Genomic DNA, 25,388 nt, shown 5'->3' with positions numbered 1-25,388 from the left:
CAGAGGGCCAGAGCTGAGTAGTATCTTTGATATTAGAAAAAATAAAAATAAACAAAAGGACTTAAAAATCCAGCATAAGAAGGAGTGAACAATGTCCCTGGGATTTCCCATTTCATGTCAGAGATAAAGGTGATACTCTTTGGAGATATAACTAAACCAAAAATACTAGCAAAAGTAGATTGGGTTTACTTTTAGACACTGAACATTTATTACTTGTGGAGTTTTTTTTGTGTGTTTTTTTAAATTCTGAAGTAAGCAGAAATAATGAAGAACATAAAAACATAATTTTATGCTACAGACTAAGCTAGAAAAATAAATTCCTTGTGCCCAACACAATTATAAACCTTCCACCTTATCAAAAAATACATGCTGTAAATTGGAATTTCCAAATTAGATCAACCTTCACGTTATAGTTGATGAAAAGAAAACAAGGGTTTTTCTTCTTCAAAATCATTTTTGGAACTTGCAACATGAAAAATGTTTTTCTAAAAAAAAATTTACTTGACAAAAAAGTCCAATAAGAAAGTAAACTGGACTAAATGTACTCATATGTTAGCTTGACCTAAGTCTGGGAACTGGGCCAAACTTTTCAAATTATACTATCATTATTTACAAAAAAAGAGGAAATGTTAACTAATGCTATTAAATGAAAGCACATATACACAGGTGTAACGGGAACCAAAACAAATGCTAATGCTAATGAATGTTGAACATGTGTATATATACATGCAGAAAAGACAAAATATCCTGTTGAGTAGTGTTGGAAATAGTAGCTATGGCAGGGAAAATTTATGTACTCTCCTTGGCTGGAGGGTACCCATTTATCGTGTTATACAAATATACAAAAAAGCTACTTTCACATTTGCCTAAAACAAAATTGAAATCAAACATTTTGCTTGTAATCCCACTATTTCATTTTTTGAGGAATGGCAAATAATGAAATGTAGGTGTTAAAAAAAAAAAAGTGGCATAACATGGACCTTGGCCTTCTGTGAAATAGAAACATCTTTTATGTATTTAAAGAAAAAAAAAATATGCTCTGAAAGCTGCTATTTTTAACTCATGATGGGCCCTGTTTTAAGTCATATTCTATTTGCCACATTTTATTTGGTTCAGGGCAGACACTTTCATATTTTGTTTGGAATCAATATTAAGACACGTTATAATATGTGCTTACTAGGGTTTTCTGAATCAGACTAGATATTCAGGCCACTTATCTGGACACACATTCCACTTTTCTATCTGAAATAGTTGGTCACTCTTTCCCTGTTATAGAGTTTTCTGTGGTTTGAAGATGATCATCTTGGTGTGAGGTCCTGATTTTCCCAGTGACTTTGCAGCTTGATGACTTGGCTGAAATGTTGATGAGCACAGACAAGAAGGAGGTGATGATGACAGGAAAGGGTAATTGGGAAATACTGCCCTGGGGGGGAAATAGTTTGTGTCTGGGAGAGAAGTTCCTGACTGCTTTTTTTTTTTTTTTTTTTCAAATGACATTTATTTTTGAAAGACAGCATAAAGAGTGTTCAATTGCAGAAACTACTTGGTTGTTGCAGAAATATATACCACAACATGCTTAAACTAGCTTTCTTTAAAGGTTAAAAAATATGGAAAAATGTGCTTTCTCTTGAAGAGATTTCCAAACTGTCATTGTGAACAGTAATCCAATATTTCAATTTAGAAATTGAGAGGGTTTTAAATAAGAAGCAATTATTCCGGGCAGAAAGCAAATATACATGCCACAGTCAAAAAGCCCATAAAAATATGATTTTAACTGTTTATAAAATTATTTTTTTAGTTTTTTCTTTTAAAGCCCACAGACATATCCCCTTGAAAAAAAGAATAAGAAACATTTAAATACTAAAAGCATACGCAATATTAAAAATAAACAAAACAGCTACTAAAATATTAATAATGCAGTACTACTAAAATATTAGTAATGCGGTACCGACTTTACATCCAAACATAAAATACTTCTCAAAGTGATTGAAAGTTAGTCTGAGGGAGAATAGAACCATGATAATAATAATAATAATAATAATAATCTCTATTAAACTATGTTAATATTTTATATTTACTTTTAGTTTTGACCCTCTTACTTGACAATAAAGTAATACAAGGATTGTAGGATCTCTCATTTATTCATTATATAGGAAAGTATGCTCTCATTTTAGAAAAAGTTTCAAATTAATTGTTTAATTGTACACTATAAAAGCTTAAGACCAGTTCAAGTAATGCGTCATTGAAAAATCTCTCTTTTCTTGGTTATGCACAGTGCTCTTTCCTTCCTACCCACCACCCTGATTTCTTAGAGGGCTTTTCCTCCTGACCTCTGTCTTGAAGCTGTCTTTTTACTAAAAGTTGAGAAATATTTTTAAAATCAAATTAAAATATTATCTTACACTCTGAAAGTGATTTTATATATATATATATATATATATATATATATATGTATATATGAAGTAATTATATATATATATATGAAGTAATTATATATACATATCTGGAAAGTAATTTATATATATATATATATATATATATATATAGAGAGAGAGAGAGAGAGAGAGAGAGAGAGAGAGAGAGAGAAAGAGAAAGAGAGACCGACCCCGTGCACAAAATTCATGCACAGGTGGGGTCCCTAGGTCTGACGAGCTCTCAAGGCCAATAAGGTTCCTCACTTCCCTGCCTCCTCCTTCCCTTACCACCTCTGTCCCCCACCATCCACCCCTGTGCCCCACCATCCACCCCTGTCCCCCACCATCCACCCCTGGTTCCCCTTCCCAGCTCAGGGTCTGTTGGCTTGGGAGAAGGACCAGGAGATTGGCCACCTGGCCCCATCGGAGATTGGGGCCTGTAGGTTGGGGGAAGCACCTGCATTAAGTATCTGACCCCGGTGGTCAGTGCATGTCATAGTGTCCGGTTGTTGTGGTCATTGCAGTTGTTCTGGTTGCTCCAGTCATTCCAGTGTAATGGTCGCTTAAGCTTATATATATATTAGAGGCCTGATGCACAAATTTGTGCAAGGGGCTCCGAGGGCTGAGGCAGCAGCCCTGGCCTCCACTCTGGCCCTTGCAGCAGCAGCCCTGAAGGATGTTCAGTCTAATTAGCGTATTACACTTTTATTATTATAGATATTGTGTTATGTATATACTAATAGCCCATCACACATAATCACGCACAGTAGGCCACCCACTACTTCTGCTGGAGCCAGTGGGAGCTGCAGTGTGCCACCTGGAGCTTCACAGCTTCCACGGGAGCCATGTGGCTTCTGCAGGAGGCAGAAGCAAGCTGCTGGCTCCCACTGGAGCTGGGAGGGACCCACACCAATTCCGCGGGAGCTCTCTGCTTCTGTGGAAGGCGGCCCGCTGTCTCTTCTCACTTCTCATGGCCTGTGCTTGGTCCTGGAGGCTGTGGGCCTCTGTCTCCATCCCAGCTCCAAGCCTTATCTGCACGCACAACCTCCTCCTATCTGGTCGTGAGCCTTTAAGGAGTCCTGGCCGAATCTGCATATTATTTCTCTCTCTCTCTCTCTCTCTCTCTCTCTCTCTCTCTCTCTCTCTCTCTCTCTATATATATATATATATATATATATATATATTATTTTTTTGTTCAAGATCTATTCTTATAAACACATGTATCTATTTTATATTCAGGTATATAAATTTACATTTCCCATTTAATAACTCTATAGTATTTCCACATATAAATTAACCACTCTAAGAGGTTATTTTATATCATTTCCCCAAGATGAGCATGCCTTAGTGAGCATCTAGGCATCTAGGCATTTTTCTTTCTACTTGTTGGCTCAGGTATTCATCTAGTACCATATTTTCTACCATAGATTTACTACATAGTACTGAAGATTAGAGTCTGTATAGTTAGACTGTTGAGTTATACTCCATATAAAAAATAGGATTGTTTTGACAAATTGCTATGCAAAAGATTTGTATCCATTCATATTTTTATTACTTCTTTACTACAATTGCCACACTAACATAATAGCACTGCATGTTAATATTTTTTTAAACAAATGTAGTCAAAAAATAGCATTGTGACATGCTCTAACAATTTAGGTATCCTCTGTATGTTTTATGGTACATAGATAGCATTTAAAAACATTTTTATTTATTAATTTATTTTTTAATAAATCTTTATTTTTATTTTTCAGATTACTACAATTGCCCCCCCCCTGGTCCCCACTCCACCCTTTGCCCTTACCTCTGAATGAAAAAGATAAACATTGGATTTACTTGTTTATGTAAATAATCACATTGACACATTTTAAAATTTTATGCAATATGAACATAGTTTAATGGAGATTTCTCTTGGTATTTGTGATTTTTTAAAAAATTGATAATCATTTACAAGAACCATATTGAAGTGAACAAATTGATTCTACAACTACACTGTTCATATTTTCTTATTATAAGGTGATTTAGACTGAACTGTAGAAAGTTCTAGAGATTTAGATAATAATTACCAGATTAATATATAAAATGTATCACAGGTTAAGCTACTATATTACGTGGTTTAAAATTATATCAACAAAAAGTTCATTAAGTTTGCTTTTTATTGACAATTTTGTGGGGTTTTTTAAACTCTTCCTAAATATCATTTTTTCTATATTTAATTTGTATATATTTGTAATAATCAATATTTGATCATTTAACTTAATCTTAAAGTTTCAAATATATTTTACCTAATTTTAAATAAACTTAAAATTTATTTTAAAATTCTCTGTGTATGAACAATCAAGTTAACAGTGGAACAGTGTCTGGAGCTATAAGCCAATGTGATTGTTTAATACCATTCTCTTCATAAATGTCTACAGGAAAATTTTATAAATAGCTTTTTTAATACTATGGTTCTCTTAAATTCACACCAGTAATAATTTCATAAAAGTAAGACAGATAAATGTGTGAAAATAAATTCCATCTGGGTATTAAATATCTAAGATAGGAAAAATTATACATATAAAATTTAAAGCTAACTAAGGATTTAATTGAAAAGTATTCATATGCCTTTTTTCCAAATCTGGTTTTAGTGAGACTGTAACAAAATTTTGAAACTGGGATTTATGGAAAATAGATTATTATTTCATAAGATTCTAGACATGCAAAGTGTCTGAGGGATCCTCTGGGAAGAAGGTATGAGGTTTCTGAAAACTTTACTTTAAGGAACATGTATTTCTTCCACTGGTGCTGGATTTTGTATTGATTGAATAGTTACTTTTTTTTTTTCCTTTTCTAAAGAAAACCTATAGTGACAAAAATTACTGTTCTGTTTACATTAAAATCTCCTATTCACTTTGCAAGATAAGCATTGCTTTTGATGAGAGGACACAATTTACTGAAGAAATAATTTGAAACCTTGGTGAGATAATGTTTCTGTGATATAGTTATCCAAATAAGATTCAACCAAAGTCAATCTAAAGAATTGTATTCCTTTAGGTTTTTATATTGATAACATCAGTAGAGCATTTTGAGATAGAAAATGTCTTTTGACTTTGAAAAATAACTTCTATAAAATATGGTTTCTTGGTTCATTCTTTTGAAAAATTATCTGAGTATAAGAGTAAATTATCTGAGCAGCAAAGGGTGGTGGTCACATGGTTTTTGACCAGTTAAGGCTATCAAATAGTATCTCAAAAATGTGTCAGGCTCTGGGAAATCTATTGAGGTTGTAGAAAGTAATCAAGTAAGGTCTGAGGATGCATAATTCTGAGTCATCTTCTGTGGGATTCCATGTCTTCTGTAGGTGAGGAGTCATAGCTGAACACTCTGGGAACTAATGGTCTCAAGATTTTCCAACTCATATGTCAGGACAAAATTGTAATAACAAAGCTCACAGCAGCTTCCTGAACTGCTTGGTTCTAACTCAAATGAGAACATTTATCATTTCTCTGCCTTCATGAATGCACATGCATGCACATTTTCAAATATAAAGTCAAAAGACATTTCAAGCTTTGGATAGAATCCTTGTTACTGAAAAGTAATCCAAAAGAGCAATACTTTGAAATGTTACCAAGTGTTAAATAAATGGCAAGATCTTATCTGTTTAAATGTGTGTATCTTCAGTTCCGTTGGAACTATTAAAATTGTATTTTTATATAAAACAGCAGGTTAAACTTAACTTATACAAGGTTATACAGACTCCTGATTGTTCTCTCTCTTTTTTTTAATTGTCTTAAAAATCTAAAATAGTAATAATTTTGAAATGTTATTCATAGTTTTTGAATAATAAATCCAATGTTTCTTTAATATATTACATTTTCCTGCAGACTTTTATGTATGCTCAATATCTAATTTAATATTTATAACAATATTCTTATGTAAGTTATTTTTTTTTTTGCAGGGGGAGGACTTGTTTAGAATGCCATTAAAGATTTAGAGGGAGAAAAAACTCATTCTTTCACGTGTGATTACACTGTGCTATTCCAGTAACATTTACTAGATGGTTAACATTCTCTAAAATTAAATTTGTAGAATGGGAGCTCTGAAAATATCACATTTATTTGGATTTCAGTTTAGCACTTTGGCATGATCATTATCATAATGTAAAATTATATTTGAAAAAGTCCTAGAAAACCTGATGTATGTTTTTAGAGTTTTTTGATGGAAAGGATATTTCATTTGTAAACTCTGTTAATATTTATGACTCACTGGTTACTTATCAATCCAATCACTATTTTTGATTAAAAATGAATTTCAGAGTGAAAATATTTAACTGAACAATAAATCAACTTAAATTTTGCTTGCAAGATTAAATACTATAAAACCCTGCTTCCTGATGAGGGCAGATATGTGTTCCTTGATTCACTATACTGTATTTATTTATTTATTTATTTATTTTTATTTATTTATAAAAATATATTTTAGTTATTTCAGAGAGGAAAGAAGAGGGAGATAGAAACATTGATGATGCGAGAGATTCATACCTTCTACTTGGGATCAAGCCCACAACTGGGCATATACCCTGACTGGGAATCAAACCGTGACCTCCTGCTTCATATATCAACAATCACACACTGAACAACACTGGCCTGGCTCAATATTTTTATTTAATATGCATTCTAAGCCATCACTTTTCCAAATTCTCAGTTTATGGTGATGATCACAGTTTATGATGATGATCACAGCTATTCATATGCTTAGAATTTCCTGATCACATAGAGTTCACATTCTTTTTATCTGTGAAGACAATATTAAGGAAATAATTATGTCCTACATAATAAAAGGCTAATATGAAATAGACCATCTGATGGAACAACCGAACAACCAAACAGCAAAATAACCGGTTGCTATGATGTGCACTGAACACCAAGGACATGCATAGAACATGGCTGGCCTCTGCAATACGGTACAGTGGAGCAGATGAATTAGGGGTACCAAACCAAGGTGGGGCACTGGTCACTGTCATTTGAGTGAGCCTCTGGTGTTACTGAAAATTCTTTGCTCACATGTGCTATGGTCTCACCCAGAGCTCACACCTGCTGCTGGCACCATCCCGCTTGCACCCACTGCTCAGCACTGTCAGCGGTTGCTAGCAGTAGCTGCCAGCCCCAATCACCCCTCAGGGCTTCTCCAACTCCCCTTGCTCCTGAGGAGTGATCAGGGCATAGCTGCTGCTTGCACCTGCTGCTGATCCTAGCCCAACTCACACCCGCTGCTGGTGTCAGCCCCAATCGCTCCATGTTATCAGCAGTTGCAATCAGGGCCAGTGCCATCAGTGCCTGGGAGTGACAGTGGTGGGAGCAGGGGTCCCAGCAGACAGGGAACTGGGAGCCATGGCAGAAGGGGCCAGATGGGAGTTCAGAGGATGGGCTGAGACATGCCCCTCTGCCCACAGTTCCTTTCAAGGTGCACAGATTTGTGCACTGGGCCTCTAGTTAATAAATATATGCTTGATTCAAATAAAGATGACTATTCTGAAGGAAAGATGCTAGATCTGCAAAAATGGCTTCAATTTGAGGGATCAGGGAAGCCTTTCTGAAAAATTATTATTTAAAAAATGTTTCATTGATTTTTAAAAAAATATTTTATTGATTTTCCCCACAGAAGGGAGAGGGATAGAGAGCTAGAAACGTTGATGAGAGAGAAATATCGACCAACTGCCTTCTGCACCACCGCCCACTGGGGATGTGCTCACAATCAATGTACATGCCTTTGACCAGAATGGAATCTGAGACCTTCCAGTCCCCAGACAAATGCTCTATCCACTGAGCCAAACCGTTTGGGTTGAAAAATTATTGATTGAGCTAAAAGAACTCTGTAGGAGGGAATGACCAGTTGAATATGGTGTGCAGGTCTTTCTATGAGAGGCAGGGGCGGTGGCAAAGTCTTAAAGTGAAGAGAGCCGGAATGGAAAGAACTTCGTGATTGAGTAGAAAGCAGAGTGTGAAGGATAGCAGAGGGAAGCCAGAGTCTTGATGAGGCAAGAAGTCCGGAAGCTGTCCCCAAAGAGCTGGGAGACCATTAGACAGATTTGGCCTTGAGTGGTGGTACAAGATTAGATTTGCATTTTGAAGACTTCTCTCAGGGGTGGTAGGATGGGTTCAAGGTGGATGAGAGGAGGCAAGTTAAGAATGAAAGGACAGTGGCAAGGATTGGGGAGAAGAGTTGGCAGAAGGCTCTTTGTTATGGTTTTTAACAATAAGTAGACAAGTATCAAAGCATTCAATTTCTGGTAGAGGGCTGAGTGCCAGCCAAACAGCCGACTGGTCAGAACATGCTCCACTACATGCAAGTTGGACATCAGCTGTGCATGGTAAGGTGGTTTTAAAGCACTCTCTCAAATCTATCTAAACAAAGCAGAAGCGTGTAAAGATCATAATATGCTTTGGTTGTCAGAGGGTTAGAATTTTAGTAGCAAAATATACTGCCGTTTGATGAGACTTGCTTTTAACTGCAATTTTCATGTCCCCAAAAACCCCAAATTATGACAAATGATACCTGTTGCTTGTCCTTGTTCTTAAACAAGATTGGGTTGGTATTACCAAAGAGTCAATACTTATATGAAAAAGAATACTGCAATCAAACCCAGAAAACACTGTCTTGTTTTTTAAGTATAAAGTATTTCACTGAATACCTGAAAGCCCTGTTGTCTTCCCATCTTGGCTCTTTTATAAATTACCATAATGCAAACTATACTGCAACTGATCAGCACTGATGATTAAATCAATAATCACTCAGAGAACAATAAATGGTGTTTGGATGCAAGAAACATTTAGCCATTTTTATCTTTGAGGAAGTACATCTGACTTCCAACTCCTAATATTTCATATAAATATATTAAAATAAACTCCAAGTTTACTGAAATGCATGTGATTTCTAACCCAATACACATATTATGTACTCTTGTTCTCAAGTAGAATCAGTGGTTTTAGATAGGAAATGCAATATTATTTAATTAAAAATTGCCCTAGCTGATTTTGCTCAGTGGATAGAACATCAGCCTGGGGACTGAAGAGTCCTGGGTTCAATTCCAGTTAAGGGCACATGCCCAGGTTGCTGCCTCAAACCCATAGAGGGCATACAGGAGGCACCTAATCAATTATTCTCTCTTACCATTGATGTTTCTATTTCTCTTTCCCTCTCCCATTCTCTCTGAAATCAATAAAAATATATTTAAAACAATTATTTATTGGTAGGAATTCATTTTAAAATCTCCCTACCATGCAATACAAAATCCTTCAAATAAGTAAGCACTTAGAAAAATGCAATTGCAGAACTTAATTTCAAGTTTCAATACTTAGGAGGTGACTGTTGAAGAGACAACTTTTCATCTTCCATAAGAAATTAGAATTATATATGCAAATATTTTAATGAAATGTTCCAAATGAAAAACAAAACAAAACTAAAAGCACAGTTTTTAGTGCTTAAGTATTCTCAGTTCATTTTTTTAAGGGTCATTGATTCTTAAAAATTTCTATATCTTGACAGACCCACATGTTATAATGATTAAACCCAATTGAGTCTATCATGATATGTGCAAGTTACCCATTTTGGAGGAACACAGTGATCCTTCTATTTCTATTCTTCTGTTTCTTGGATACAGCTATCTAAACTGCAATGAGGTTTGTGTCTGAGATGGAATAGATTGACTTTCAAAGAGGAAGAATGATGGAATCACAGTTTCAGAGGAGAATTCTAAGTGCCCAAGATGATATAATTTGTGGCCTTGATAATGGCCAGAATAAGCTTCTGATAATAAGTAAAACATGAAGTATAAGTACTATGCAATGCATCTGGGAATTTGTAATTTATGTTATATCTACACATATCCAAGTTATTCTACCTATATCTATTTACCTGTCTAAATATTGCTATATCTATATTATTTGCTTAATATGTAGAGTTGACAATTGGTAGGCTACATCTCACATAGTCTATTCTGGTTAAAATAGAAAAGCATGAAGAGATTGTGATTATAAGCATTTATGATTTAATCAAGTAGTAAGTGCTGTCAAGGTGACATATCCAATCAGATATTATGAAGAGCATGTACTGCAGATCAATTTGCTATCTTAAGAGAGAAGCTATGGACATTTAGGTTGTGATTTTAGAGTTCAGGAGGGCAAAGCCAATGCCTGCTGAACTCACAGTCATATTTGGAGTATAACAACAGCAAAGCTAAATATGAATCATTACCTACAACTGACTTGTTAAGATCTGATGGGACCAGCAAGAAAGAAATGGGACTTCCATTCTATTCCAGGAACTAGGTTTTGCTGACTCATTGGGTATATGAGTTTTAAGACACATAGGTAGTAAATTCGGTAAGTACATGCATATGGACATTTGTGAATTTTGATAAGTATCCAGCACTTTTTATAGAGTTTTTATTAACACCAAAACAATTTTAAATGGGCTATCAACAAAGATATTTTAAAAATAAGTTGAAATATATTTATTTCAAATAGATTAGTTATAATGCACAGGGTGATGTTTTGCTACAATAATACAAGAGATGGATCCATCAAAGAATCCATAGTTTTAATAGGTTTGATCTTCTTAAATTACTTTTAATGCTGTATCAACCATTTTAGGTACTAAGGCACTTAAATTAGCTCTAATATAAATAAATTAATGCATCTGCCCTTCTAGAAGACCACAGACAGACAACAGGATACTGCTGAGGGAATTACAGTGAATTTAGGAGTTCTGGCCTCATATCAATGGTCACCATGACTCAGCTTTACTTGACCAATGCACTCACTTATAGGAATGCATTATCTATTTACAGATTTTAAATGTTCTAGATAAAATTTTCAACACTGTAAAATCATCAACTGACTCATATATTTATATAACATTAAACTGCTAGAGAAAATAAGTATATAAATGGCCGGGGCCCCTGGGAAGTAACCTTGTCCATTCAATATTGAGAAAACTACTTCAGTGCAAGAAGTTCATGTAAATTTCATTAGTTCTATCTTTTGTAGGGAGCTCACTAGGAGAATGTTCCAGAATTATTTTTAATGGAATGATTCAAAGCAAAAATCTCAGAATTTTTATTTTTATGAGTGTGAATTTTAAATATAAACACACAGAATATATTCTATGTATTGATAAAATTTCCTTGTCAAATGAGAACTTGACAAGATTGCTCATTTATGCCTCCCTTTATAAGTTAAAACATATCTTATTTGCTCTTATCCCACATTTTTTTTCTCATTTCAATGCAAAAACTACACTTTTTCTAGCTCAGGAATAAATAAGTGAAGTTTGTGTATTTTCAGTTTCCTGGTGGAGCCGGAGTGAAGGAGAGAAGAGGAGTGGGTGGGGGTAATCTGGATATACTGTGAAAAGACATTGCTACAAGCAGAGCCTGTTACAATAACAGCTATCAGAATCATATCCTATGTTAAAAATTCTCCTACTTCCTTAAGGATATTATTAATTTGATTAAATCATCTATATTTTATTCAACTTTCTTATGTCTGACTTCCTATGTTTCATGGAGGGGTGAATGCATAGAGTTGTTGCACAGGATGTGTGTAAGTAAATAGTGTCTCTTTCTATTTATTTACTAGAGGCCCAGTGCATGAATTTGTGCAGGGGTTGGGTTGGGGGAGGCGGCGATTGGGGGCGGGGTTGGCTGGGGGAGAGGAGCCATGGGCAGTTTGAACTCCCTGTCAAGGGGACAGTTTGCATATTAGCCTTTTATTATACAGGATTTTTAAAACCCAAAGAACTCAGTATTTTTTTTTCTTCTCAGTTTGCCTGTTTCAGTTTTGAGGTGGCATGCAAACACTGCAGCTTTCAGTGCAAAGGACTGGCCCTGTTCTGTACAATTTATTTGAAAGAAATTTCTTGGTTGTTTTCCTTGTTATTTACCAATTTTGCCAAATTATCTGCATATAGAAATATCAAAATAAGAAGATCTTTAGTAACTTATTTGGGATGTCAGTTCTCTTTTGAAGGGCAGTTACAAACTCCTAAAACTAGTCCTTTTCCTTGTTTATTTTTTGTACAAGGCAATGTCATCATTCTTTTCCAGTGTCATGTTTCTCTTCAATAATTTATATGTTACACCAAAGGAACACAAAATGATCTTCATTATATAATAATGGTCAAGGCACAGAGTGTTTCCTGGGAACTAATGGTTGTCCTAGAGGAGGTGGTGGCTTGAGGTCCAGCTGGTTAATAAGCCACAGAAAATTCTGCGGGCCAACATTTATATTATAATCCTGAGATGAAAATGAACCAAAAAATAAATAAATAAGGAAAGATATGTTTTTGTTTTTTGTTTTGTTTTAATCTACCAATGGGCCCATAACATTTCAGGAGGAGGACTGTGTTCTGTAAGAGCCATGTTTAAATTTTCAGGGATCTCTGCTTTTTGTTTTTCTCACAGTGCAGGGCAGATCACATTCTATTTTTTAAAATTACTTTTTGTCTAGTCCTCCAACTGCCATAGAACATTATGCCCCACATTTCTTTTGGTGGTTCTTGTGAGCAAGAAATATATGTTACACACATCTAATATTAAAAATAATTGATTTTGAAAACATATCGAAAAAAAGTTGTCTAATAACAATAAAAAATGTAGGTTTTATTTTCTTTTGTTTATAGGAATCCTTCAAATAAAATGCTAAGAAAATATATCTGATCAAAAAGATGATTGAAGATCTTAAGTAGTATCACTTTAAAGTAAAACAATGTGATTAGAGATGAGTCATCCAACCCTCTTAACTGCAGTGAATTCATCTATATGCCAAATAGGTGCGAGAGTTGCCTCGATGTCTGTGGTTTTGGTGTGAAAATACAATACAATGCTTTGTAAATATTAGTGCAATAACATGTAGTTATTTGTATGCTTGCTTTATCAAAAGAACCAAGTAAAACAATGTATTTTATCATATTTTGACATTTTTGATAGATTATGTCAAAGGGTATAGGCACCTACTGAAAGGGCTCCTGTTGGCAAAGTTGTAGTCATGCGAGAAGAAATTAATGAGGTAACGCAGGATTATAACCAAAAGTACAAATTTAATATTATAAATCCAGGCCAATATAAATGAACTGGAGAACACATAAATAAAAGAGGAAACTTCATTCTCCCATGCAGAAGAACTTCCAGTAATTTACGATGCATCACCTCCAAGGGGGTGTCGCCTAATCCATCCTCCTCAACTGTCTGTGACACAGAGTGACTTCTTTCAAACAGTTCAGTTTGGGAAAGGGCTAGGGACATTAAATAACAAGAATAAAAAGGACTCATCCATGGTTAGAAAAACAAACCTTGACAAGTTTATCAGCAATGATTAGAATTTTGTTATATTCAGCAAAAAAACCTCCACAAAATTGTGCTAAACTTAATGATGGATATCAGTGTCCTACTTAATAGAGAAAGTTCAATAGCCATGTGTTTTGGAGAGAAGCATTATCTTTTCTATCGTTCTTATGGCTAAATGAGTAACTATTAAACATATGGCCACAAACTAAACTACATTGCTGCCAAGGAAATATATTGGAAGGTGCATAGCTGACCTTGCTGAAGACTTGCAAGAAAAGTGATTAAAGCTAAATAGACAGTGTAAAATGTTTGCTCTATAAGCAGATTTTTTAAAATTCTGCTAGACTCTTAAGTTTCTTGAGGGCAGACAATGGTGTCTCTAGTTTTCAGTTGTATCTTTTGTATCTCGCATAGTACCTGCCATACAAAAGGAACTCCATTTTCATTGAATATATTTAATGAATATTTCCTTTTCGGTTATTTTTCTAGGTATGACTATAATAATAGTACTCCCTTATTTTGTTAACCAGTTGGAAATATATACTAGATAAATTATTTTAATCATATATAACATAAAACTATTGACATAACATCATGTTTCATGTTGGAGAGGAGAGGTAGCTACACAGTGTAATCCCTAAAGGATCCACTGCTTCAAATACAGTACCTGTAACAGTTGATGCTATTGATGCTAGCAATACTAAAGGTCCAGACCTTCTGAGTTCAAAGACAGGTCCCTGTAAAATAGAAATAATAGAACTGACTCCAGGGAGAACTTGAGATAACTGCCTAAAACTACATAATTGTTATATAAAGGTAAACTATTACTGTTAATTTTAATATACATCATTTAATAAAAATTCTAGGGCATAGTTGCAGACATTGCATCAACACCAAAGTTATTTATTCTATAATGTATGTGTTGTTACAGTATAGAAATTATAGCATAGATGTATAGACTCCCCCATCAGTAATTATATGTGGTTATTAATCAATACTTTTAAAATAGAGAGTCATGTAATGAATTCTCAAATATCTATATATTAAAAGTTGCTTTAAGTTTTTAAAAATGAAAAAAAACAATGAGATTTGAAGCTGTCATTAAAATGTAAAAAGTAAACACCTTTATATGAGTATACAAGAATAACTATTATTAGAATAGATAAAAATTTACTAGTCAAATAACAACAAACAAAATCATTATATATGATTGACAAATTCTCAAGTACAATTGATTATTTAACATAATGATTTGGTAAGTGCAGTTAATGATTTAATTACTTCATTCATTCTTAGTGTGATAGTTTATAAAACCAAATTTTAAGATAAATTAAACTTGGAACCTGATCCTCAAATGTTGTGTCAATCAAGGTTTTTCCAAAATAATGAAGGAATTTCACTCATTTTAACTTCATTTACATTATTATTTCTTTACCCTTGAGTTAAAATAGCAACAAAAAAAAAGTTAACTGTAAAAAGTGTAATAACATTTGTAAAATATTGTTAATTTCGCATTCATCTCCTTATTTGGATTTCCATTTTTGGTATATTTCATGATGTATGTAACATCCCTTTGCAGCACATTGATTTAATTACAGAAAAGGCCTTAACTTGCCTTTTGAACTTTCCTACTCGGAAACACTTCTTCTTTTTTTTTTTTTTTTTTTTTTTTACAATCTCGGATTTTAAGGACAGTCAGTCTCAGGGAAGCCAAAACCTTCTCCATGCGAACCTCCACTTCAGCAGAAACCCCACGTGCTTGGCCCAGCTCCACAGACTCCGTTACCTGGTCCCAGTGTGCTTCTTCCCGTCGTTTCGTGGCTCTTTCCCACACCCCCTCCCAAGGCTGCACCAGCCTCACACCCACAGGAACTTCTGGCTGAGCATCAGCCTCAGGTACCTGGCTCTCGTGCTCAGGCCAAGGCCCTCACGAGCACGGTATCGCCGGAGAGGAAGGCATAAGCTGCTGGTGGAATGGCTACCACAGCATCTTGTTAAAAAGTATTAGGCCTGGTCCCCTCCATTCCCCTCCTTCTATCTAAACGCTGACACCATGGCCTGTTAGCGGTCCGCACGGCGTGAGCTCACGGCGTCATTTATTCTTTGTATAAAATAAATAAAAGAGGGAGAGAATCATCCAAATAAGAGTTTTGCTGAAATCCAGTTACCTTATTGATATTTTCTTTCTCAATCAAAGAGAAATATATTTCTGTTAATTCATTTTATTACTTTTTCCTTTTTTTGTCACCCATTTAGATTTAACCTAGAGTTAGACTTTAACAGTGTACTGCATGCTTCCCCCTCCTAAAATATTGAAACTGCTATTAACACACTGGCATAGTACTTAAAGTCATTAGGAGGATTCCATCTTTACATTAATTAACAGATATTTATAGATTGCCTGCCATAAACAAATGCAAAGATGCTAGAGAATTGTTAAGATATGTTAGATTTTATATCTTTTAATTTCTTTTATTCCAATATCATATAAAAATAAGTGTCTAAATACTATAATGCAAGGTATTGCATAAAAATATGGATGTTGTCCTTCCCTGTTTCAAAATTAGAGCCATCATTCTGGCTCAGCCCATCCATGGGAAATTTGTGAGAGGAGTTGAATTTAAACCTCAGAGGGAAGATGGAGTGGGTGAGAGGGCTGGAAGAGATTAACCAAATAATTTATATGCAAATATACATAACCCATGGACATATACAACAGTGTGGGGAAGGCCTGTGGTAGGGGGCAGAAGGGGACTAGAAGGAGTTAATGAGGAGGGTGGGGGAGGAGAGGAGGCATCTGTAATACTTTCAACAATAAAGATACAATTTTAAAAAGAGAGTCTTAGTCTCAACAGCTGAACTGGACATTAAAGTGGTCAGAATCAGTATGTACAAAAATGTTGACTTAATTTTAAAAGGTCTAAGAGCTTTATATTTTTTTTTCAAAAGAATGAAACCTAGTTCAAATAACTATAACAAGTTTACATTGGATGTTTAGAACCATTTCATGATTTTCTAAATGGATTTAGGGTACAGCTGCAAGGCGAGGCCCCTGCCTGCCTGACCAGGTGCTCCCTTGCCCAGGACAGAGTAAAAAAAATCCGAAGTCTCCACTGCAGCCAAATAGCTCTGCTCCCTGAAGACTTTTTTTTTTTTCTTTTTTTTTTTTTTCTTTTTTTTCAGGTAGAAATGTCCTTAAATCTACAAGGGCCTCTTTAAAATGCAACCGATCCTGTGGTATATTTTAAGCCTCACAGAAAAGTCACCCTCGTTATAGCATGAAATGGCTTAAAATCAGATTACTTTTCTCCAAATATCTGATATAATTTCCATTTAGGAAATAGACATTTTAATAGTGGTTGGTGGAGAAAAGTTATTTTGGGCATAAAAGGAAAAGCAAGCATAGCATGCCAGGACAAAATGTTAGAGCAGAGAGCTGTGAGTAGTCAGAGAAATGGATGTTAGGGGCGGGGGCAAGGACCTCAAAAGCAAGGACAGGGATGCAAGAATGGGCGGCCCTAGGAGTGCATGTTAACCACTTTGAATTTTACTACTAGTTTGCTCTGAAGAGACATTCTGATAAGATTGTTATAGAAGGTAGTTAGTTAGCAAAGGAAGGAAGCAAATGAAATCAGACATTAGGCATGATGAGCTAGGAAGCTGCAGCACACACAGACTCCTCAGGGGACAGCCCATCCTCCTCCAAATAGACTTAATCCCCCAGTAGGGAGAAAGGACTGACTTTCCAATCTCCCAGGGAACAACCCAATACATTTGTCACTATGCCTCAAGTCTTATGTGTGGGTCCCCCAAATGTGCTTCTGATGACTCCAGCAAAGAATCCCATTTTCACCAGCAGCAAGATGTTCTTATTAAATATTTTCAACCTAGTTTGAGTCTTCAGTGGATCTTTGTTTTATTTATTTTTTTCTTCTGAGTCTCCTAGCTATATAGCTGCACTCTCTTATCAAATCAAATGCTTCTGTTCAAATAGGCTGTAAAAACCTCACTAAAGAATGTTTGAGTCGGCTAATGCACATAAATATCGACCTCATCATACTCAGTGCTGTATTTGAGAGCTTATATATTCTATTGAAGACTTAGAACAATATAGAATAAATGAGGTTTTGTTTCCCTGGAAATTAAATACTTGAAGTCATGATTGCAAGGCCCTCCACCCCCCGTGTTTTATGGATTTATGCACATTCAGTCTAGGCTGTGTCCCACCCTCACTGTGCTGTAAGTCACTGATCTACTTATCTACTCTACACTGAATTGCAAATTTGCTTAAGCAACAAACTTTTTCATTCTCACTTTCTATCTAGAATAGTGATTAATAGATGAATTAATATTGAACAAAGAATAAATGAATGCATTCTTAATACATTAGAACTAGTTTATATGTTCCTTTAGCTGTATATTTAGATGTAGTGGGTGTTTTTTTTAAATACATTTTATTGATTTTTCACAGAGAGGAAAGGAAAGAGATAGATAGCTAGAAACATCGATGAGAGAGAATCATCGATCAGCTGCTTCCTGCACATCCCCCACTGGGGATGTGCCCGCAACCAATGTACATGCCCTTGACCGGAATCGAACATGGGACACAGACCGACACTCTACCACTGAGGCAAACCGGTTTGGGCGAGATGTAGTTGTTTTTTTGTTTGTTTGTTTGTTTGTTTTGTGTGTTTTTTTTAAGGGTTGCAGTGATAAGTTTTTCTTTTTTTGTGTGTGTTTTTATTTTTTCCTATAAAGTAACTAGACATGGAGAGAAACATCAAAACTACCTCTACTAGGCCTAAATATTTTTTAAGATGAGTGGAAAAATGTAGCCATGTGCTAAGACTTACAAAGCAATTATCACTTTTCTACTATTATATATAACTCATATATTTTATATGTTGTTGGTAATAACTAAAAATTGCTGATCATCAGCTCTTGATAGGAATTCAAGATATTCAGTATAACTCAATTTTCCTTCCTCAAACCTGTGCAACCAAACTATATACTAATAAGGCTTGTAATTTTTGTTTTCATCTAATGCATACATATATAAAATATTTTGGTAAAATTATAATTGATAAAATATTTTTGAGAAAGTATAGAGTTGTTCTGGTATTAAAATTTTCTCTTGTTTGTTTTGTTTTTTTCACAGCACTAATTTTTTGTGTATCAATATTGCCTTGAATACTCCATAGTTGCTGTGCACAGCATATTTTTCCACAAAAAACTTAAGTCAATAATGGGAGGATAAGATGAACATATGTAAAATACTTTTAGATATATTAAATTACTGAACTGAGTAAAGCTTAAAAAAAAGAATGCTTTACACTTTTAAAGAAATTAGTTGGACATAATCATTATGGAAGGCACATGGGAATAATAAGAAACTTGATAAGTAGATATAATTTGTAAACACAGCAAAATTTCTACTTATTAAATATTTTTTGTAATTGATATTCATTCTTTACCTAGTTCTAATCAAGATGACCTAAAGATTTCTATTCAAGAACAAGCCAGACAAGTTCCACTTTTTATGGTTTTTAAACTCCTTTCCTTGTTATGTTAATTGAAGGCATTACCAGGTATATCCCAAGGCAGGTATCTGTCCTAACTTAATTTCATGCTAAGGTGCTGTGGGCTAAAGATGCAGTATTCCTTAAATGAGTCTATATATTTAATTTACACCAAAATTTCTTTAATAAATGTATAGTTGAGAGTGCTGGTGGAAAATTAAGGTGATATAAATATGTAAGAACTGGGAAATATAGAATCTTAAAAATTCCACATTATTTTTATTATCTCTCTTTAACACAATTTTATGAGGCCTTAGATACTAATATAAAAACCAAAATTAGAAATTTCTCCTCTGTGGATGTTTATTGCTCAGTCTACAGTGCATGCAGTCTTGATTCTAAAGCTCTAACTCAAAAAAAATGTCATTGTTTTACCCTCTGATATGTCAAAACCAGAGCCTAATTGTTCTGTGGTAGTGAATTATGAACAAATGTACTTTCAAAGATTGTATTATTCTTTTAATATTTATTCCAAGCTTCAGCATATATACATGCACAGAGGTTGTTGTGATTTTAATATGCTCACATCCTAACACATGCACACATATGCACATGATTTTAAACATAAACACACAAATATTTGAAGATTTGTTACAATATGATTCATTTTCAGATCTCTTCCCTGTTATGCTTATGATCAAGTGCTATGATTCATTTAAAATTTTTACAAGGTTGTGTTGGACTGTAAAGATAGAATACAATAATGTTGCTAAAATAAGAAGCTTCTCAAAAGATTTAAAGTTTTGATGTCCTATATTTAAAATATCTCTTGTTGAAATATAAAGAAAACCATTAATTACATTAAAAAATTTTGTACTTTTCAAAACTACTCATTAAATACATATTGGAAGCCAGGTTATTTGCAGAATCCATACATGATAATTATCTATATACTATAGATAATGAAACCATTTCATAGAGAATGTGATTTGCCAAAGATTGCACAGATAGTGAGTGAATGAGCCAGGGCTCAGTTCTCAACCACTTTCATTCCAAAGCCAAAACATCTCCCAAAAAACGAGAAATATCCCCACTCTTTATATATGTTTATTCATTTTGTTATACTCATTTGACCTCATACATGTTTTATACATTTTTGTGCTTGACATAAAAAAAGTGTACAGCACCTTAATGCTAGAATGAACCTTATGATATCTTAGTAATTGGCTGCTGAGTTATATTCTTCTATTTTTGAGTTCCCCTTGCTCAGAAAAATCTATAAAAACTCAGTTGAATCATCAGTTCACTTTCAGGTAAGTTTTAACTTGTGTGAGCCTTTGACCTCCAATCTTATCTATAACCCAGTTGTTTTCCAATTTAGGCTGCAATAGCAGCCACCAGCCAAAAGCATAAGTAGCCTTTTCTCACTTTCTCCAAGGGAAGTGGATTTTGCTACCATCACAGTGAACCCATCACCTGACCACATATGCAGAGTGATCAGTGCTCTGTAGACTGCCTGTGGCAGAGAAGCAGGCTTTTCCTTTGTATCTATTTCTATTCTGTTGGGGGCCATCATAATTGTGCACATGGCATATTTGCAGCTTCAAACACATGCAATTCATCAGGTCCCAGAAAACCTGGACTAGTCTCTACCCAGCTTCCTGACATGAGTCCACTAAAGAAAGGGTGTCATGCCAATACCAAAATGTTTACAAAAGTTTCCAAAACCTTAATTTCAGTTTTGAATGCAAATCATTACTGTCTATAATAGTTTTTGATCTGGCATTATTTAACAGATCATGATTTGAGAAGAGCTAAGAGGAACTTTCTTAGTAACTTATAACAGCTAACCAATCCATTGAGAAAAATTGAAGTTAGTGCAATATTTCCGAATGGCTAATAATTTATGTTATAACCTCTGTGTGAAAAAATAGAATTATATAGTATTTGGAAAATTTTTATTTTCTCTACCCTTGGAAACACTATCACTGGAACATGTTAGAGAAGTAAACACAACTGGTCACTTGGTCATCATTCCCTACCTTCCACATTTTGATTATGTCATCATTTTTATTAATTTGTGTTGGGTTTTGCACTTGAACTCATTCAATTAAAGGTTACAACAGTAGTCATCTCTTTGACACATTGGTGTCTATACTAAGTTTATAAAAAATATCTTCTCTAGTCTTTTTAAAAATATATTTTATTGATTTTTTTTACAGAGAGGAAGGGAGAGGGATAGAGAGTTAGACACTCAATGAGCTGCCTCCTGCACACCTCCTACTGGGAATGTGCCCACAACCAAGGTACATGCCCTTGACCAGAATCGAACCTAGGACTTTTCAGTCTACAGGCCAACACTCTATCCACCAAGCCAAACCAATTAGAGCATATCGTCTCTAGTTTTGAGTTAAGGTGGGGATGGCAAATGAATTCCATTCATTTTAGTGAGGTCCTACATTGTATCCTGCACTAAACAAAGTATTATGTCCTTTGCTATAGTCGTCATTTAATCCAAACTTTACATTTATAAATGAGGCAACCAGCCATAGAGGGTTAACACCAGAAAATTATACCCTTATTTTACTGTGACCAGCTCAGTTAGATCTTCCCTTTCTCCCTCTCTACCCAGGGGTCTCTGAGTTTCAGTCAGGTCAGTGCTATTGTTCCTCTGCTGTCCCCTCTTCACCCTAATTCTCCTGAAGTATTTGGGTCTGTGTATGTCTGTGATGAATGTGTCAAGTTCCATGATCCTATTAGAATTTAGAGAGAAGGCATGCCTAATTTCTTTCACTATACACATCAGTTTTGCCAAATAAAAAAGAAGCAACATGGCTACCAGATCTATCTTTACTAGGTTCACTGACAAAGTGAAACAAAAACAAAACTTCCTTGCTCCTTGGTGACTTCACTACCCATGAATGAATGTGAGTGCTCATTTTCAAATATATTTGAAGGACCCCTCTCTTATGTCTGATAGTTAAATAATAAGTAGGCTGGGTCTATCTATCTATCTATCTATCTATCTATCTATCTATCTATCTATCTATCTATCATCTATCTATAGATATAAATATGAATATACATTCATGGTTATTAATACAAACATAAAATACTATAGGAATTAATTATTAACTCTTAAGAAGGTTGGTAGTATTTTAATAAAAGGATAGGGCAATTTTGATTTAATAGCCTCACTACATGAAGCAAGCATGGATGGTTTATAGACAGATGCTTTTGTACTTAGTAAACTAAAGAGCTGGAAGTCTACATCTGAGTTTGTGGCAAGGTTTTTAATTATTTTCTTTCTTTTTTTAACTTTCTTGCTAAACAATCCCTATCAAAGCTGACAAAAGATCACTTGAGGATTGTAGTAAAAAATAAAGTGGTCCTCAGGTCCATCTCCAGAGTTGCTGACTCAGCAACTCTAGGGTGCACTTTAATTTGTGTTTCTACTGACTTCCCAGTTGATACCAACTTCATGCTTAGGTTGATTTCCTGGGTAAAAATGAGTTTAATTTTCTACTATTAACAGAATAAAGTCAAAAGCACCATTTCAGTACACAGCAAGAATATGCAAATCTTTTTTTCACTTTCTAACATGATTCTCTTTCAACAATGGACCAGCTTTTCTGAACTACAGGTTTGACCATTCTCAAACTAGATCACTTTTTTAGACTGTTCATATATTGATCTTACTGTTCCTTCTACTCAGGTTGCCATTCTCATCCACCCTGCATAGCCTGAAAAATGACCACTTACCCTTCAAGGCCAACTTCGAATAAAATTTCTCCTAAGAAAAATTATTCCTGTTACCCAGGCAATAAGAACTTCTCAAAATTTGACTACAGTGAATTGTTTTGTAACGTGATCCAAGAATATCTTGATAATACTCTCAGATGTTTCTAGAAGCTCCATCAGGTAGTACAACGCTCAGGTTGAATTTTGCACCAGAAAACTGTTTTCATTGTTCACCTGATACCTTTTTACTTTATACCATGATTTCCAAGTAATAAGATATTCATGACCAGACAATTTTTGACATATATTTTAATGTGCCAGCCTACTCAAAAATTGACCATAACACTTCTGAACATCATCCATTTATATATCATTAAAATATAAATAACTTAGATATAAGGAAAATTATAAAAAGACTGATTTACTTTAAGCTCAACTTTTCTTAGAGATTTCACTTCATATAAATACTAGTGTAAATCTTTCTTTTTATAGCATATCACTTTAAGCTATTACAATTTTGTTTTTTGTGTGTATGTATGTGACACACACACACACACACACACACACTCACACATATATAAGTTTATGAGATTTCAAACCTTTTCACATACAAATTGTCATTCTCCATGGACTGATGTCATTATTAGAGAGGCCTTACCAAGTTTGAAACCTAAGTTTCTGCCAAAAAGGTACCTGGTTAATCTGTTTCAAGTACTGGAGAGTGCTTTTTCATTACCTAAATGGGGAAGACATGGCTGCCTGCAGTCTTCCTTAAAGGTTAGGGAGTGATATATGCATTCTAAATAAAGGCTTATCAGGTTACTGTACATCAGAACCCTGATAAAGCTTCCTCAGGAAAGCACCACATGGAACAAGGACCTATTCAGAAAATGTTAGTTTGTAGATATGACTTCACAATGGAAATCCTCTAAATGACAGCAGGGCTTAAGGGTGGAATTTTTACTCCCAGGTCAGGAAATTCTAAGGCAGGCACCAAAGCCTGGCTTAGCTCTTGAAATGTGGCCAGCATCCAGGTTGTTTTTCTGCTGTGAGCTGCTTTTCTGAGACATGGGAGTTTTGGAAGATAAGAACAGAATAGCATATTAGCTCCAACATGAGGCACTTGTCAGATTAACAAAAAGAGCAAGAGGCCTCTACAAGTCTCTATTTTCCTTGTTGTTCTTACAAATTAGGCACAGTATAATGTTCATACATTAAATCCTGATATGAAAGTGGGAGAAGTTAAAGGTATGTGAGCCATCAAAACCAAATTCTACCCTGTTCTTCTTTCCTTTCTTTCCTTCTTTGTTACTTTATTTCCTTCTCTCTTTCTTGCTTTCTTTCTTTTCTTTCTCTCTTTCTTTCTTTCTTTCTTTCTTTCTTTCTTTCTTTCTTTCTTTCTTTCTTTCTTTCTTTCTTTCTTTCTTTCTTTCCTTTCTTTCTTTCTTTCCTTTCTCTCTCTCTCTCTCTCTCTCTCTCTCTCTCTCTCTCTCTCTCTCTCTCTCTCTCTCTCTCTCTCTCTCTCTCTTTCTTCTTTCTTTCCACCTACTTTCTGTTTTATAGATAGACTAAAAGTTTTTCTTGGGACTTACTTTTAGATCACATGACTTTTCTTTTGTATGCTGTTTCATTTTTTGTTCCATCTTGTGCTTTTAAAATGTGTATACGTTTTAGACATATTTCCATAGAAGTGGAAAAATGGTAAGCCACACAATTTTATAAAATAGTCCCAGAGAACCAATTCTCTTAAGTTAATTTTTTCTTTCTCACTAATTCCCATCCAGGACATAAAAGCCACTACTTAAGTGATCTTTTGAATGATTAGTGTAAGCATCCAGGAAATCCTTTTTGTTATCTAATCTAAGTCACTCTAGATGTAATTCCCTCTGTTTTGTTTTTGATAGAGAAAGTGAGCCCATTTCCACATTATAGAGTCATAATATAGACAGTGAGAGGGGGGTTAAATGTTTTCCCAAAAACCCTAAAAGCAAGTAGGGAGAACAGCAGTCTAATGTGTTATAATCGTCAATTTGGTACTAATGTGTGTGTGTGTGTGTGTGTGTGTGTGTGTGTGCGCGCGCGCTTGCCTGTTTGTAGATATGCTGAGGAAGTCACTTCTTGTAACACATTGGTAAATTGAAATGTGTAGGGACACATAAATTATGGATTTGGGAATCAAACTCAGAGATGACTATTATTTCTAATATATATACATTAATTTTTCTATATCATATTGCTCTTCAAAGAGCATGAAGAAGTCATGATTTATATAACCCAAAAAAGTTTCATGATATTTATGCAGTACTCTGGGAGAGACTATTTCCATCATCATGAATTCACTCATCTTATTTTTACTAAGAAATAATGTCTGAAATGGTCAGAGAATTA

This window comes from Pipistrellus kuhlii, unplaced genomic scaffold (genome assembly GCF_014108245.1).
Source record: "Pipistrellus kuhlii isolate mPipKuh1 unplaced genomic scaffold, mPipKuh1.p scaffold_m20_p_3, whole genome shotgun sequence".
NCBI lineage: Eukaryota > Metazoa > Chordata > Mammalia > Chiroptera > Vespertilionidae > Pipistrellus > Pipistrellus kuhlii.
This window is presented reverse-complemented; position numbering follows the sequence as displayed.